At 41.4% G+C, this 15981-nt stretch overlaps 1 long non-coding RNA gene across 2 annotated transcripts; it reads right to left on the bottom strand.

Annotated features, from left to right (window-relative positions):
* Positions 1–848: 848 nt before the first annotated feature.
* Positions 849–15468, bottom strand: LOC106831385 (uncharacterized). Of its 2 annotated transcripts, none has more exons than XR_011502715.1 (3): positions 15044–15468; positions 14762–14916; positions 849–4610 (listed from the first exon to the last, which is right to left on the bottom strand). It is a non-coding gene; the product is annotated as an uncharacterized lncRNA (long non-coding RNA). The 2 variants fall into 2 exon arrangements; XR_011502714.1 differs by lacking the exon at positions 849–4610 and adding an exon at positions 7664–10233 and having other exon boundaries at positions 15044–15467.
* Positions 15469–15981: the final 513 nt, after the last annotated feature.

Raw genomic sequence — 15981 nt, forward strand, 5'->3', positions numbered from 1 at the left:
TCAAAGTAGGAGAAAGGGTAGTGGGAGAGATCTGAAGCATGAAGGGCATTCCGCACACCGTTGTCAGCTTTGAGGACAGAAGGAGACATGTGCCAAGGAATGTGGGCAGCCTTTCTGAGATGAGAGCAGCCCCCAGCTGACAGCCAGCAAGGGAATCGGGACCTGAGTCCTACAAGTGCAAGGAAATTAATTTGGCCAATAGCCTGAATGAGTTTGGAAGTGGGTTCTTCCCTAGAGCCACCAGATAATCTCCCAGCCTGATGATATCTTGATTTCAGTCTTGTGAGACCCTAAAGAGAGAACCCAGTGAAGCCCACTTGGATTTCTGACCTGCAGAACTGTGAGATAATAAATGGGTGTTGATTTAAGTTGCTAAATTTGTTATAGAGCAACAGATAACCAATACAAGTCCCCATCCACATTTCCTAGAATCTTCATTTTGTAGCTCATAACCCTGTGGCTTTGTGTGTGCATCCTAGACTGAAGAAATGTTCTCAGCATCTCTTTCTTCTCTCTTCATTTCAAGCAGCCACACAACACTGGGAGTCTCAGATCATATTATCCTTTTTTATGGAACTCCTGGCAGAATGTGGCAGCTTGCCTCTGATTATCAACATTTCTGTCCCTCACATTACCATTGCTACAGGCCATGGTTTTGTTTACCAACCAGGTCCTTGATACCTCACCTCTCCTACTCTCTGACACTACTTATTTAAATCAACTTCTTTTGGCTCCTTCTTAATTAAGTCAAAGGAATCTTTCTCTCCAAACTGAAGGCACTTTTATCTCTTTTGGACAGCCCAATCTATTCGTCCTGATTCCCTCCCACCCCCCCATCCCCTGCAGATATGTAAATTAGAACCCAGCATGACTTGGGCTTTCTGAGGGGGTGTACCACTTATGTGCTATCTTAACACTTGACCATGTCACATTGTATTGCTTTGGCTGTTTATTATTTGTCTCTTCTATTGGGTTATAAAGCCATTAAGGGGAACAGTGGTCTTGGTCATTGTTGAAACTTCAGTGTGCAAGTCAGGGCCTGATATATAGTGAGTGCTCGACCAAGCTTTGAATGAAAATGAGCTATTAACACATTCCCAACATGGTAGTAAGGTAAGAGTTCCCATGTATGGACATACTTTTTTTGATATGTGGATTATATCAGAGACATTTAATGACTTTTCTAAAAAAACGTCATGATCAGGAACATTGTCATAAAAGAAAAACCATTGGGTGAAATGTACAAGACCAAATAAAAGTTCTAACTACCTCTTCAGTGAACAGAGTATTTATAGTATTTCAGTCAATTAATATTTTCTTAAAGTGCTTTAACCTCAGGAAGCACGATAACAGCACCCATTACATGCTCAAAACCAACGTGCTGCACTAGCACAGCAATATAATTTTTCAGGAGCAGCCATTCTTACCAATTTTCATTTTCTTCAATTAAATGAACTCAGTTGTTATATTTTCTATTTCCTAATAACCAAAGAATTTTTGACACTATTTTTAAGTTTCAAAAAAGTTTTAAAAGTGTCTATCAGATGAAAGGAGAAAATAAGACTTATGAAAAACCCAGATCCTTTTTGTTGGCTGAGTCCTGATAGGAGGACATTATGGGGACAGAGCTGAAGCAGCAGAGGTGGAGTCCTGAGTGACGTGAGGCTAAGATTAGAACTGGACTCATGGTTGTGAGCGGTCAAAATTACCCCAGATGTTAGAGTCAAAGGGCGAAGTGGAAATGGGAAAAGAAATACCAAGGTCAATAGCTAAAAATTGGGCAGGAGTAAGGCTGGGAATAGCACATTGGTGCTTGGTATGTATTATAAGGGGTGAGTATTCTGTTTGTCTGGACATAAAGCATTAGTCCTGTCCTTCAAGCTCAAGTCCTAAACATGTATTAGCTGGGACTAAGGTACTGGGGTGTGTATGTGTACAAGTGTGTATATGAAGACTGAAAAACAGGCAATTCATGGAAAGTTGTTCATACAACATGGAGCAGAACGGAAAGTTGTCTTTGAAAGAGAAAACAAATTGTATACGGATAAATGTTGATTCGTTTTTCTTATAGTGAGTTTTATTCCTTTTATCTAAATGAATTACTCTTTACAAACTTAGGGGCTAGGAGAAGAAATCTTTTTGATATGAAGCGCTATTTCAGCTGTGAAAAGGACAAAAGGCCTTTAGTAAAACTAGCAACGTAACCCTTGGGTCCAGTTGATGAAAATGTCTACACCGGCAACAGAGCTCTCTCCAGCTAGTGAGCCGTCTCCAGCGCCTGCTCAGTCACTGTTTCAGTGTTCTCTTACCCCAGTAGTATTCTACGGTGCTTTCAGAGCTGATGCTGGAAATTTTTTGAGGTTATCTCTGTATAATGAAGTCCCCATCCCACAGGTTTCACCTCAGTGTGTGTTATGTTGAGTTGGGAAATTTACTGGCCTTACACAACTTTCTTCTCTCCCTTTGGGTTTCTTGCAGTACTAACTCTGGCCCATTTCTCCCTTAAGAAATAAATGTGAAAGGAACTGAGTTTAATTTTAAGTGCTAAAATTGATGCCTTGGTGGGTAAACTTCACCAGTATTATTGATCAGATGATATTGTATTGTAGACCTCAAAAGAATCTTAAGTTCCATTAGGAGTCTCTAGCTGGACCTTTGATATGTCTTAGATTCTAGGAACAGAGAGCTTAGAGAGCAGGATACTGGTCTTTTTCTCTGTAGGTACAGGATTTATTTTTTTATTTGGGAAAAAGCTGTTCTTTGGTCTTTTAAATTCATGCTATCATCCTTTGATTACAGTAAGAGCTTTACTTCCATTAATTATTGATGGAGGTGATGATGGCAATGTCATCTCATGAGACCAGGTGGCCTTGACAGGTTTTAAGCTTGGTTTCTCATTCCCACTCAACCCAGCATTTCTTCTAGTATTTTCATATTATCAAGGTCTTGGATCATTAGAAGAGAAATGCAAATTACAAAAAAGTCACCAGAAATTGTAAGGTATCTTATTTTAATTCATGAAGTAACTATTTTTGTGATCCTGGGGCACCACACTTTATCTGATCAGGCACTTTCACTGGAAACAAATCTGTTGGATACAGTTACATGGTTGGTAACTGAAAGAATTGCTAAGCAATCTTAATACCTTGTTTTTGGGTTATTATCTACTATAATATGTAAAATTTAACCACTTCAGTGGCTGATCTTCTAAAAGAGTAAAGATATAGGGAGTATTATTCATTTTCTCTTTCTTTCCTTTATTTATTTAGTCAACAAATATTTATTGAGTACCCACCATGTGCCACATTCTGTGTTAGGTACTAGAAATATCCGTAAAGAGTAAACAGACAAACTCTCATGACACTTATATTTTAATCGGCAAGAAAGTAGTCAGGCATCACTTAACAATGGGAATACGTTCTGAGAAATGCATCGTTAGGGATTTTGTCATTGTTTGAACGTCATAGAGCGTACTTACATAAACCTAGATGACGGTAATTTCATAAAGCAAGACATAAATACGATTAAGATAAAGAAGAGATACTGTGTATAAGAGGGACTAGTCACTAAAAAAATGTGAATTCCTAAGAACGTGGGTAGATATATCTATAATAACCATAATAAAACAAGTCATAGTAGTTCATCATATGGCTACTGACTATCTGGGTACTTGATATTTACTACGATGATTTTCCTTTTCCCCTTACCTTTTGATTTCTATTTTTTTTCTTTAGCTTTCCCATTTTATTGGGCATCAAGGTGAGGGGGCAGGGAGACAGAATTGCAAAACTTTTCATCTAATTGTTATTTTAGAGATGATCCAATCTAATTCCTTTCACTTTGTAGGTGATGAAACTGAGGCTCAGAGAATTGACCTGACTTGCTCTGGGTTTCACAGCTAGTTACAGCTAATCACAAGTAGGTAGTGGTCATCTCTGAGGATTTCCAGTGAGTGGTGCATCTCTCAGTTTTTAATTTATAAAACCCCAAATCTGGACTTTCATGGTCTCACATGAGATCGACCCTGAGATATCTCAAATTCTCCAGGCTCCAGGGGTTACCTTCTATTTAATACCTAGTAACAACCTACAAGCCCCCTTTCCACCCCTAAACCAGCAAGAAGTCCAGCCTTTAATGGGCTCTCATGGGCCGCCTCTCTGTCTGCTGAATGTTCTAGGCTTCTCTGTGGGTGGACTCCGAGAGTTTCACAACTACTTCTCCAGGCTGCTGGGAATCTCTGCACTTTGCTCAAGTCTCTGTGCAGACACAGTTCATTTTCCAAGCACTTCTAAGACAAGGCCATATCGTTTACAAAACTTTACCAATGGTTTGTGGATAGCAGAAGAGAATGACTCTGCAGGAAGGGAAAAGTATCTCGGGAGTTCACTGGTCAATCTCTCAAGAAGAGGTCTCTTATCATCATCTCAATCTTTCAACCTTCCTTTAAGCTCAGTCCTGACACCATATTTCAGGAACCAGCTTTACACACCACGGCCTTTGACCAGGTCCCTCCTGCCCGGAACCCAGGCCATTAGGTCTTCACTGGCTCTAGAGAGTGAAGGAAATCCTTCTTTTTCCAGAGAGGCACCCCAGTCCACAGTGATGATCACCTTTGAGAAAATCATACAGAGCAGTTTACTCTTCATACTCTCATGTTTTCCAATCCAGATTTGAATTTTTTGACTTTGGGCTTTATTTTTACGTAATCAAAATGCTCTAAGTAAGAATTTTTTTCCAAGACAAAAGAGCACCCCTCATACCCACGATGAATGATGCCTCTACTTCCACCTAAAATTTAAGAACATAAAGCAAAAGAACTGTTGGCAGCTGGAAATAATCATCTCATGTACCCAACAGCCAGCTCTCAAAATTTCAGTCTTACTGGGTCAAGTTTCTGAACACCTCCTTCCATAATCTATAGAATTTCCCCCACTTCTTCTCTGCCAGTTGCCTTCCATTACCATCTTCAAAACTGGTTTAAAACCCACCTTTCCCGGAAGCCTGGTCAGCCTCATGTCCTTCTAATCAACAGTCCGTTCTTAGCACTTACGTATTCAGTTTATGTGATGCCATTTTGTCATATTTTGTCATTTGTACATTCATGTTATCCTCCCATTTAGTACACAAACATGTTAAAGGCAGTTACCTTGTTTTAAGATCCCCTCACTCTGTTTGACAACAATGCCATTGAGTATTCAACAAATATAACATATTTCTTGTCAGATTGAAATCTGTCGTTTACCCCCAAACATTGCTGAAGGCCTTAGACTGACTGCATTGCCATTTCTATTGTGATCTCTTTCATTTCTCCTTTCTACTGAATTTGTCCCAAGTTCAGTAGCCACCGCTTGTCATATGGATTTGAGGATGACATCCAAATGAAATCCCCATTCGAGAGTATTGTTTAATCTCATTTGACATGACAAAATTTAATCTTTAAATCTCACACTATGATTTCCTATTTTGTAACCTAATGGGAAAATAGGATGCCGAGATGCCAGAGACTTAGCTGAAGCCGGGGTGTCATACGGGCACTGCTTTATCCAGGACTGGATGGCCTTCTGTGGAGTGGCAGGGGGATGCTGGTGGTCTTAATAGGACAGTAGGACCTGTAATCAGAGCCTGAAAAGCCAGTGGAGGGGAGTGTGGGAGAAAAGGATCAGACCTGCTGAAGGGTCTCACTGAGTGTAGGAAGATGAGCTGAGGAAGAGAAGCTCCGAAGCCTGGGCTACTCTACCCTTAGGCCCAGCTGTGGCCTCAAAACACACAACATGCAAGGAGGAGGTGGAGAGATGGGATCAAGGAATGAGGACTGCGTTTCGCAGATCCACAATGAGATACATAAGTAGCTGAACTCAGGGTCTGTGTTATTTAATTTTTTTTAGGTCAATAAAATAAAATGGTAACATATCTAATAATTGTATTACTTACCCACCCCCATGTCCAGCCTCACCCCATCCTTCTTTCAGTGTTTAATACCATGTAAAAATTCAGAGAACTTTGGTTTTCCAGTGTTTGAATTCATAAATATGCTCAAAAGAGCTATTTGATATCTTTGAAGTTTTTGGTTATTTGCTGATTCAAATTCTGTTTTTTCTTATACAGAGGAAAATCATCTCTGACTAAGAATAAACAGAATTAATCCGTGGTAGAAATCTAGGACCTACACATCTACAAGGGTTTTAATATTAAGCAAAACAACTTCTCTGGGTGTCAAAACATGCAGATATCTATGCATATTTGATGAAATTGATATATAGTTAACAGAATGCAGAGGGAACACATTTGGAGCTAAATATCTTAGGTTCTGACCCCACCTCTACTCTTAACTGACTTTGTGATCTGAGGAAGGTACTTAGCCTCTTAAGTCTCGGTTTCCCTATCTGTTAAGTGAGGCTGGTGATAATAGCATTTATCCTCTAGAGGTGTTGAGAGAATAAAATGAGTTAATGTGTGTGTAGCTCATAGAAGGATGCCTGGTACACAGTGCCAAATGCGTGTTAGCTGGTCGCATGAGTACACTCCTATGGCCTACTTTTGCGGTGAGTTCATATTTAAGGTGCTTGGAGGGGAAGATTTCATTGTTAATCAATTTTACAAATATTGAAAGTTGAATTTTCTTTTCTTCCAAATCACACATGTGTGTGTGACATACATGCGTGTATGTATGCATGCACATGTATATGGTGATTTTTAAAGTGGTGCTTGTTAATTTCTATGTTACTCAAGAATGGATTGAATTTTCCTTTTCAATAATGCTGAAAATATCCTACTCATGGGGCAATTTCTTTCTCAATTTAAGCACCAGGGATATAATATAATCCAAATACAGGAGCAACTTCAGCGAAGGGTGAGCCCACAGAGTTCCCTTTATATTCGGGCCAAAGGAACAGTCTAATTTTCTCTTTGTTGTGTTTCAAATGCATCTCAAGCTGTCGTGGGACTATCATTGTGAAATAAAGGGGCCTTGCAGCTCAGCGCCTCCTACACACAGCTAATTAAATAGAAGAAGAGGCCAGGAGCAGACAAGAAGCACACTCATAAATATTACACATTCTTATTAATAACGTACAAATGATCCTAATTAAACCTGCATTTTCCATGAGCAACACTCTCACACACAAGTTTGTTCCCTTGTCCAGGACTTTGAGAGGGGTGGAAATATCTGGAATTTTAACATAAGGAGACTCCCTCTTGGCTCAACACTCTCTCCCTTTTCTCTATTTCGCAGCCTCTCACTAGCTTTTCCCAGTTTTTAGGACCCAAGTGACTAAATGAAACGTCCATGTTTCCTCTGAGCTCTCGATGAGCCTGTGATCCTAGAGACAAGGCTTGCCATTTAAAAAAGATTTCAAATCAAAACGCATGTAATCCACAGAGGTCTAAATTAGGCCTCTGCGTGTCATCTGTTCTCACTGCCCTCTTCACTGTACTTACTCAAATGTGGGATTATGTCTTTTTCAAAAGTCTGCCTCATTCTCTAGATATGAGCTCCCGAGACCAGGGACTCTATCTTGTTCATATTTCATTTCCAGTGCTAAGGTCGTCTCTGCCCCGTGATAGGTTCTCTGTGATTTGGGGTGTGTGTGTGTGTGTGTGTTAGGGGGCCTTGCAGCTCAGCGCCTCCTACACACAGCTAATTAAATAGAAGAAGAGGCCAGGAGCAGACAAGAAGCACACTCATAAATATTACACATTCTTATTAATAACGTACAAATGATCCTAATTAAACCTGCATTTTCCATGAGCAACACTCTCACACACAAGTTTGTTCCCTTGTCCAGGACTTTGAGAGGGGTGGAAATATCTGGAATTTTAACATAAGGAGACTCCCTCTTGGCTCAACACTCTCTCCCTTTTCTCTATTTCGCAGCCTCTCACTAGCTTTTCCCAGTTTTTAGGACCCAAGTGACTAAATGAAACGTCCATGTTTCCTCTGAGCTCTCGATGAGCCTGTGATCCTAGAGACAAGGCTTGCCATTTAAAAAAGATTTCAAATCAAAACGCATGTAATCCACAGAGGTCTAAATTAGGCCTCTGCGTGTCATCTGTTCTCACTGCCCTCTTCACTGTACTTACTCAAATGTGGGATTATGTCTTTTTCAAAAGTCTGCCTCATTCTCTAGATATGAGCTCCCGAGACCAGGGACTCTATCTTGTTCATATTTCATTTCCAGTGCTAAGGTCGTCTCTGCCCCGTGATAGGTTCTCTGTGATTTGGGGTGTGTGTGTGTGTGTGTGTTAGGGGGAGGTTGAAGCCAGGGCTTTTATGACTGCTGCTTCTTTTTTAAATTCAAAAGTAATTTACACACGATATAGTTTACACTTTGAGGCATATCCTTTCACGAGTTTTGACAAATGTTCTGGAGTCATGTAATTTGTACCCTCATCGAGACAAAGCACAGTGGCATCACTCCCCACAGTGCCCCCATCCTTGGCAGTCAGGCCCCTGCTCTGCTCTCACACCCAGGCCCTGGCACCCCAGTTTGTTTTCCGTTCCTACCGTGTTGCCTTTTCTAGAATATCATATAACAGCCCTTATATGGTGAGTGGTCTTTTGTGTCTCGCGTCTTTCATTTAGCATAATGCTTTTGAAATCCATCTACATTTCTGTATTAGCAGTTTGTTCCTTTTTACTAACAAAAAGAAATAGAGTAGATTCTTAATAATTATTTGTTGAATATATACAGAGGGATACCAACCTGGAACATATCTACAAATGGAGTAGTTGAGAAAACCTAAACATCTTTATCCACAAATAATTGCCGAGTGTCTGGATAATACATTAATTAATGGTAATTGCAGATTTTCATACCAGGTCTTGTTTTTATCTTCAGATTTTTTTTTTTAGTGAGGAAGATTGTCCCTGAGCTGACATCTGTGCCAATCTTGCTCTATTTTGCGTATGGGACACTGCCACAGCATTGCCTGATGAGTGGTGTGGAGGTCCACAGCCAGGATCCAAACCCGCGAACCCCGGGCTGCTGAAGCAGAGGGCCCAAACTTAGCCACTAAGCCATCAGGCCAGCCCCTATCTTCAGATTTTTTGATTGAGTACTTTTCTAGAATAATTGGAATATTTCAGCACCACCTCTAGTGGAAATGAAATCATTTTGTTCCTGTGATACCTAGGAGTTAGCATCTGGATATTGTCCCAGGACGTCTTCAGTGGAGACCCTGTGTACGTCTGAGGGAGGCTGATATTTACAGCATAGATAAGGCCCATGGGGACAGTGGGCACTGCACTTTTCAAGTAAAATTTCACATTTCAGCAAAAATGGTGTAAAATTATCTTATTCGGATGTTAAAAATGAGAATTTAATATATATTGCTTGTCTAACCTTAGCCTTAGAAAAATAAAAATCAATATTGGATACTTTCTAAAAATTTTCTCTTGGATCCCTGAAGAGTATTTTCCTCAGTGCTTACTGGGACCATAACTAGGAGAACTCTGATATTTTGAAGAGTGCTAACATGAAGTCATTGAGGTGAAAGAGAAATCAGGTCTGTCCTTTCCGGGATGACATCAAAGATCATGGAGAGACAAAATGTGCAAGAAGAGAACGCTAGATGGAGAATGAGATGTGACGTCTACATATGGCCAAGAGATTTAACCTCTCATGACAAGTGTTATTCTCTGGTAAAACTGGGATAAATAATTAAACCCTGCCTGTCTCTCAGGTTGCTGGTTTTGTTTTCGACAAATGCTACTAGCCATCACCTTCTCTTTGAATTGCCGTTCTTTTACTAGAGACAGTCCTGTGTGATACTGAGATAGGTTGCTGTCTCCCCTAACGTGGCGGGGGAGATCACTGCTGGGAAAATTCTCTCTTCATTCACTCCTTTCCAATAAATGCCTCCATGAGCACAGAGGAATCTTGTTATTACAAAATGCCTTAGGTTATAACTCAAAACGGATGTATGACAATGTACAAGCTGCTTTGTAAAATTCTCCACATTTGCTTTAGAAAATTACTAAATATACTCAATTTTCCTATTATCCTTCTTACTTACTTACTATATACCAGGCACTGTGCTAAGAGTATGACACATATCATGTCACGTAACCTTCTCAACAATCCTCTAAGGTAGGTGATGTACTGGCTGTATTTCACAGATGAGGAAACTGGGACTTCCATTTTCTGGTTGGTCTTCTGTCTAGTTGTTCTAGTTGGAGCTGGTTTTCATGGTACCATTATTGGGTCGCTGTTGGTTTTCAAAGTTACCACAGAACTGTAGAAGGTGGAATGGGAATAGGGCAAGTTAAAATCCCACAAAGCTTGCTGTTCTTATCAAGATTCAGTCCTTTTTTTGTCAAATAAATCTCTTCAGATTGTTGTAAGCCTTTGGCTAATTTCTAGAGTTGTAAAAAAGTTAGTTTTGTTAATTTTTTCCCATGTTCTCATTGGAACAGATTTTTGGGGGTCCTTCTTCCACCATTCCCACTGATGCTCTGGAAGTGATAGTTTTTAGCATGGGAGGTGATGGCTAATCTGAGTCATCTCTTTAAAAACATCTCTTATAAATACACAAATACATTTTGAGAAAGGCTGAATTTATCAAAATATGGTTGAGGACCGTCTCCATTAGAATCACCTGGAAATTCACTGGGAATGCAAATTACTGAATCACCTCAGTCCTATTAAACTAGCTTCTCTAGAGAGAGAACCCAGAACCTTATATTTTTCACAAACCTGGTGATTGATGTACCCGTACAAAGTAAAACTGAAAAATCGCTGCTACATGGTACTCTACAATTAACATAATTCAATGCTTACTTACTGAATATTGCATTGCAAAATTGATTTTGAACATCTTAAAATTCAGCAACAGGAATTTTGGCAGATAATAATCACTTTCCTTCAGGTTTACATTTATCAATGATATTTCAACATTGCCTGCACGTAAGTTTCGTATCTTGAAAATGTCTAAGAGTTGTGTGATTAAGCACCTACCAGCTGCTAAGTGTTCAAGGGCTTTCATTATATCATTTAATTCTCAAAGGTATGACCTTTTATCCCTCTTAAAGGTGAAGAATCTGCCCAGGGTCACGTGACCAACCAAGGGAAGAAGTGGGATTTAAAAAGAGTCCCCCTGACCCTAAGCCCCATGCTTTTCCTGCTCTGCCTTCCTACTTCCTTAAGCTATGTCTTCATTACACATTTCTCACTTGAACATAATGACCACTTTGCCGAGAGTCACAACACATTCATTTCAATTCTTTTTAAAAATGTCAGAATATTAGATGTCTTTCTTATCTCTTTATAATGCAATCCAACATCTGTTTGTCTGAAAGTTACAGAATAATTGGCAAATGGAGTTACTTGCATGTAGGCATGAGAAAGGAAGGAACAAGATTTGGAACCTCTGTGGTGTGTGGGCTGAGGCTGAATTTCACAGCGGCTCTAAAATGAAGGTGAAAGAAAGGAATTGAGGCCTCAAGCAAACCAAATCAAATTAGTTCAAAGAAAAGGAAATGACTTTCCAGATGAATAGAGATGAGCTGGCATGCACATGCTAAACACCCTCATATTTTTAAATGACTATATGTCATTTTCTCAAGGCTGTGGGCAATGGGTGTATATTTCAAAAGAGGATTTCAAAAGAAGAAGTTTTCTCAATGAGCTGGCCAACATTTCCTGATGTCATAGTGCTATTTCTTAGAATTCTGGATTTGGTTCATCACTTGTCACAAAGAGACAACATGGCACAGAGGGGTGCCCTAGACCCCTAGACGTGACCTAGAAAATGGGCTGACTGGACTTTTAGAGCTGTGACTTTGATTTCCCTCTGTCTGTGTCTGTGCAAAATTTCTCAGGTCAGTTATAGAATAGATGACTCAAGAGAAATCCAGTTGTGCTGGACTAATCTTGTGTTCTAAATTTTATCAGATTGGCTCATGTACGGTTATATATTTCTTAGTAGATGTCAATTTTTAGGTAAGTAGACTCAGAACTCTTTGAAAACAGGGACTGATTCTCATTCAGCCCTGTGCTGTCCAAACCTAATGCAGTACCTTGCACACAGTGGGCACTCAAGACGTCTGAGGAATGAAGGAACAGAGTCCACCAACCACATTAGTGGATCAGTAGATTATGGTTGTCTCATCTGTTCTCAGCCTATTGATTTATCTGAAAATAGATTTTTTAAAAATGTAAATAATAATTCAGTAAGTATAAGGGTAAAGAATAACCAGGAAATGAAAATCCACGTACCCACCTAGTTTAAGAGAAAAAATGTTCTACTTAAGTTTGAAGTCTCTGGAGCATCCAAACTCCTTTTTCTTCACTGTATGCCCCACCTCCAGGGCGACCACTCTCCCAAACTTTGAGTTTATTGTTCATTCTGGTGCTTTTATATTAGAAATAAGTGTGCCTATCATCATTATCAAAACATTACCTTTTTTGGTAGAGAGGATAAGATTACTCTCTGTTTAAAGCAACAATAATCTTTACTGATGGGCTAAAAGTCCATAAGGGGTGTGAGGTAAAGGCCAAACAGGTCCAGCCCGTCAAAAAATAGATATTCAAATCTTAATAGGAGTTTTCATAGCCTTCCCTCAAAGGAGTAAAGAATATGAGAATTTCAGTTTCATTATGGGATGAATAAAGGAGAGATTTTGGTGGGGGCTCTTCTGAGTGTCCCTGTGCGTCCCCACTGGACCTCGCATACTGCTGTTGTTAACAAGACTGTTCAGTGGTTAGAGACATGTTGCCTCCTAGAATCACGCACCTGTGGCCTGGCAAGTCATGGCTACAACTCCTGTTATTTAAATATCCATTCCTTCTGCATTCATTGATTATGACAACAGCTCCACCAGCCTGTAGATTTGGAAGCTCTGAGCCATGTTAAGAGCCAGACTTGATAAATCAAAGCTGTTTTCTCACAGAAGCAGATGAAAGAAGTAATTTACAGTTTACTCACAGCGAAGAGTTTGTCTGAGACCACAAGAGAGAAAGGCCTCTCCTGTGAGAACCTGACCGACTTCTTTGGTGACTTTCCAGAACAAGGAAGATTTGCTGTTGTTTTCCTTTCATGTATGGGGTGGATTTCCCACTTTTTCACTGCTCTTTTTCTCCGAGTAGACCAAGTTTCTTCTTTGCTCACCAAAGGTGAGCAAAGGTAATCTTTGAATACCTTCAAAAGTGGGCCTGGTCATGCTTGTCATTGAATGAATATAAATTTTCCAATATCTTATATTGGAGCTGAGGTGTTGGTGTTCTAGTTATTACATTAACTGCATTTATACTTTAGTTTTATTCATTTTACATTAGTTTTATTCAGGCAGCTCACGCAGCACGTTTGAGAGCATCTAATGTCTACTACATGCTGGGAGTACAGCAGTGGATAGAACAGATTTGTCTCTGCCTTCAAGGTTATAGTCTCTCAAGGGAGGCAGACATTAATCCCAACTCAGTGAGTGTTTGAAGGAAAAGGATACTTCATTTTGCTAAGTGTTACGGACGGCAACCTCCTTACCACCTGCTTCCTATTTCCATGTGGAGGGCCTTCACTTAACGCAGCCCTCCTGGCCTCTCTGAACAGGGCTTGTCGAACTTAGCCCATCTCCTCTCTGCTTTTGGGATGGGCCTGTCTGCTCTGAGCCTGTGCCTCCGAGTGGGAGGTGGGGCAGGGTTGGGGCCCTCCAGGTTTCCAGCACTGCCGTGACCACACGTCTGTCTAATTCTGCAGTTCAGAAGAGGAAGCCCACTGACGCCACGTACCGAAGCTAGATTGCCCCCCAGCCTTTCCTGGTATTATGCTGATGCTTGATCTTCATCTGCTTGATTCCACTGTCTCTCTAATTCAGAATTTAAGTGGGAGGGAAGATGCTATTATTGATTCCCTCAAACTTCAACACTAAGCATCAAATTTGATGCTTATACTGGGGGAACTGATAAAGTCTAATTTCTGGGCCAGTGGTTTTCAAATTCCCCTCCTCAAGGGCAGGAGGATTCTAAGGCGCTGGTGAGCCTAACCCTGCCCCTCCACAGCCTGCAGGGACGGTAGGTCTTCTTGGGTCTGTTTATAGGTTCGGCTTCCCCATAAAAAGTCTGAGATTAACAGGAGTTTAAGAATCAGTGCCTTAGACTCTTAGCTTTCAAGCATTTTAGACCACAATCTAGAGTAATAAGTACATCTTATATTATACATACTAGTAGGTACTATCTACTAGTGTATACAGACCCTATTAATTCCATTCCATTCCTTTCCATTTGATGCCATTACAAACAAAAGTTTGGTTACAACTCACTAAACTGATTCTACAACACTCATGACATGAAGTTTGAAAAATTCTGCGTGAGACCATGTTCATTTTATCAAAGGGATGCTCTGGGTCAGGCGCTTATCTGTCAGTGACCTGACGTCCTTACTGCATCTCTCTGCCCTACGTGCCTCACTTCTTTTGAAGGCGAATATATTATTTGTTTTCTGGATGGAAATAAATTAGGGTTAAACTTATTATGAAATTATGGTTTCTTCTGAGAAAGTATTTTTTCATCACTGTTGTCATTATTCCTGAGACTATCAACAATATCAAAATAATGTACTATATTCCAGCCCTGGCAAACACTACCAAATGTTTCCCTTGAGGCCCACTGTAAACCCTAGTATTATTACTGGCCTCTTTTGTTTTGTTTAGTGGGGGTAATTTGTATCAAATCATGAGAGTGAACGAAGTTAATGAAAATTCTCAAGTTCATAGAATTTATACTCTACTAGAGTGTGTCTTTTAAGTAAAAATATTCATAGGACTCACATTTTATGTGAGGCTATTTGTCACCACCATCCCTTCCTCGACAGTATGACATCCAGAAAATGGCAGTTCTGATGGGGCCGAGGAGGCAGGATCATTCCGCGGCTGAGCTAGCGCGGCGCAGCAAGGTCAAGGCACCCCGGGGGTTGTGAGAGGCTCTGTAAGGGAGTTAGACCGCATCAGAGGCAACAGGGCTCCCGTGACGTGGCTTCGGACCAGCCCTGTCCCCAGTCTATGAAGCTGACTTCAAAGCAATAAACGCTGAGAAGTCAGTCCGTTACTTACCTGGTTGCCAGCGCTTCCGGCGAGGCGCAGACGGCCTCCCCGCCGATGGAGGCAGAGGAGCGCCCGGGCTCAGCAGCCGGCCTCCCCGGGCGCGGGGCGAGCCCCCTCCTGCCTCCCCCCTCGCCGCCGCTCGCTCTAAACGGGCGGTGGAGCCAGGTAAACACAGGTGCTGCCTGCGCTGGCTGCGGCCTCTCTGATTCAGGCTCTCCCCGGATGGCACTGGCTGGGAACCACAAGAATGGAGATCTAATCAAGTGAACGCTGGCTCCCTGCCCGCCGCTAACTGGTCTCATTCAGCTTCCCCATTGTTGATAATGAAACACAGGCGAGCCTTCAGGTTTTTGCCTGCTGGTTCCCAGCCCAGCATTTGCTGGAGTCTGACTTGCCGTTTTGTGGCTTTCTGGAAAGAACACTCGCCCGCAATCAGCACGCCTGGCTTCTTGTCCAGGTTTTGCCTGGCACATACCGTGCACGTCACTTAACGTCCCTGTGCCTGCTTTCAAGTGCAGATTCTAACCCTAGTGCTGGCTGAGCGTTGTGATTTTTTCTTTTTTTCCTTTTTAAAGATTGGCACCTGAGCTAACATCTGTTGCCAATCTTCTTTTTACCCTCTTCTTCTTCTCCCCAAAGCCCCCCAGTAGAAAGTTGTGTAGTCTAGTTGTGAGTGCCTCTGGTTGTGGCATGTGGGACGCCGCCTCAGCGTGGCCTGACCAGCGGTGCCATGTCCGTGCCCAGGATCCGAACCAGCGAAACCCTGGGCCGCCGAGGCCCAGCGCGCGAATTTAACCACTCGGCCACGGCGTGGCCCCGCTTTGGGATTCTTCATCTCAGGGATTTTTCAAGGTGGAAAGCAGAACACGCTTAGGTGAAATTCAAGGCTCTGTCTTAAAATCCTACAGGGTTGAAGGCTGTCCTGGAGGCGTAAGGAGAAAGAAAGA

The sequence above is a fragment of the Equus asinus genome, chromosome 4, assembly GCF_041296235.1.
Source record: "Equus asinus isolate D_3611 breed Donkey chromosome 4, EquAss-T2T_v2, whole genome shotgun sequence".
NCBI lineage: Eukaryota > Metazoa > Chordata > Mammalia > Perissodactyla > Equidae > Equus > Equus asinus.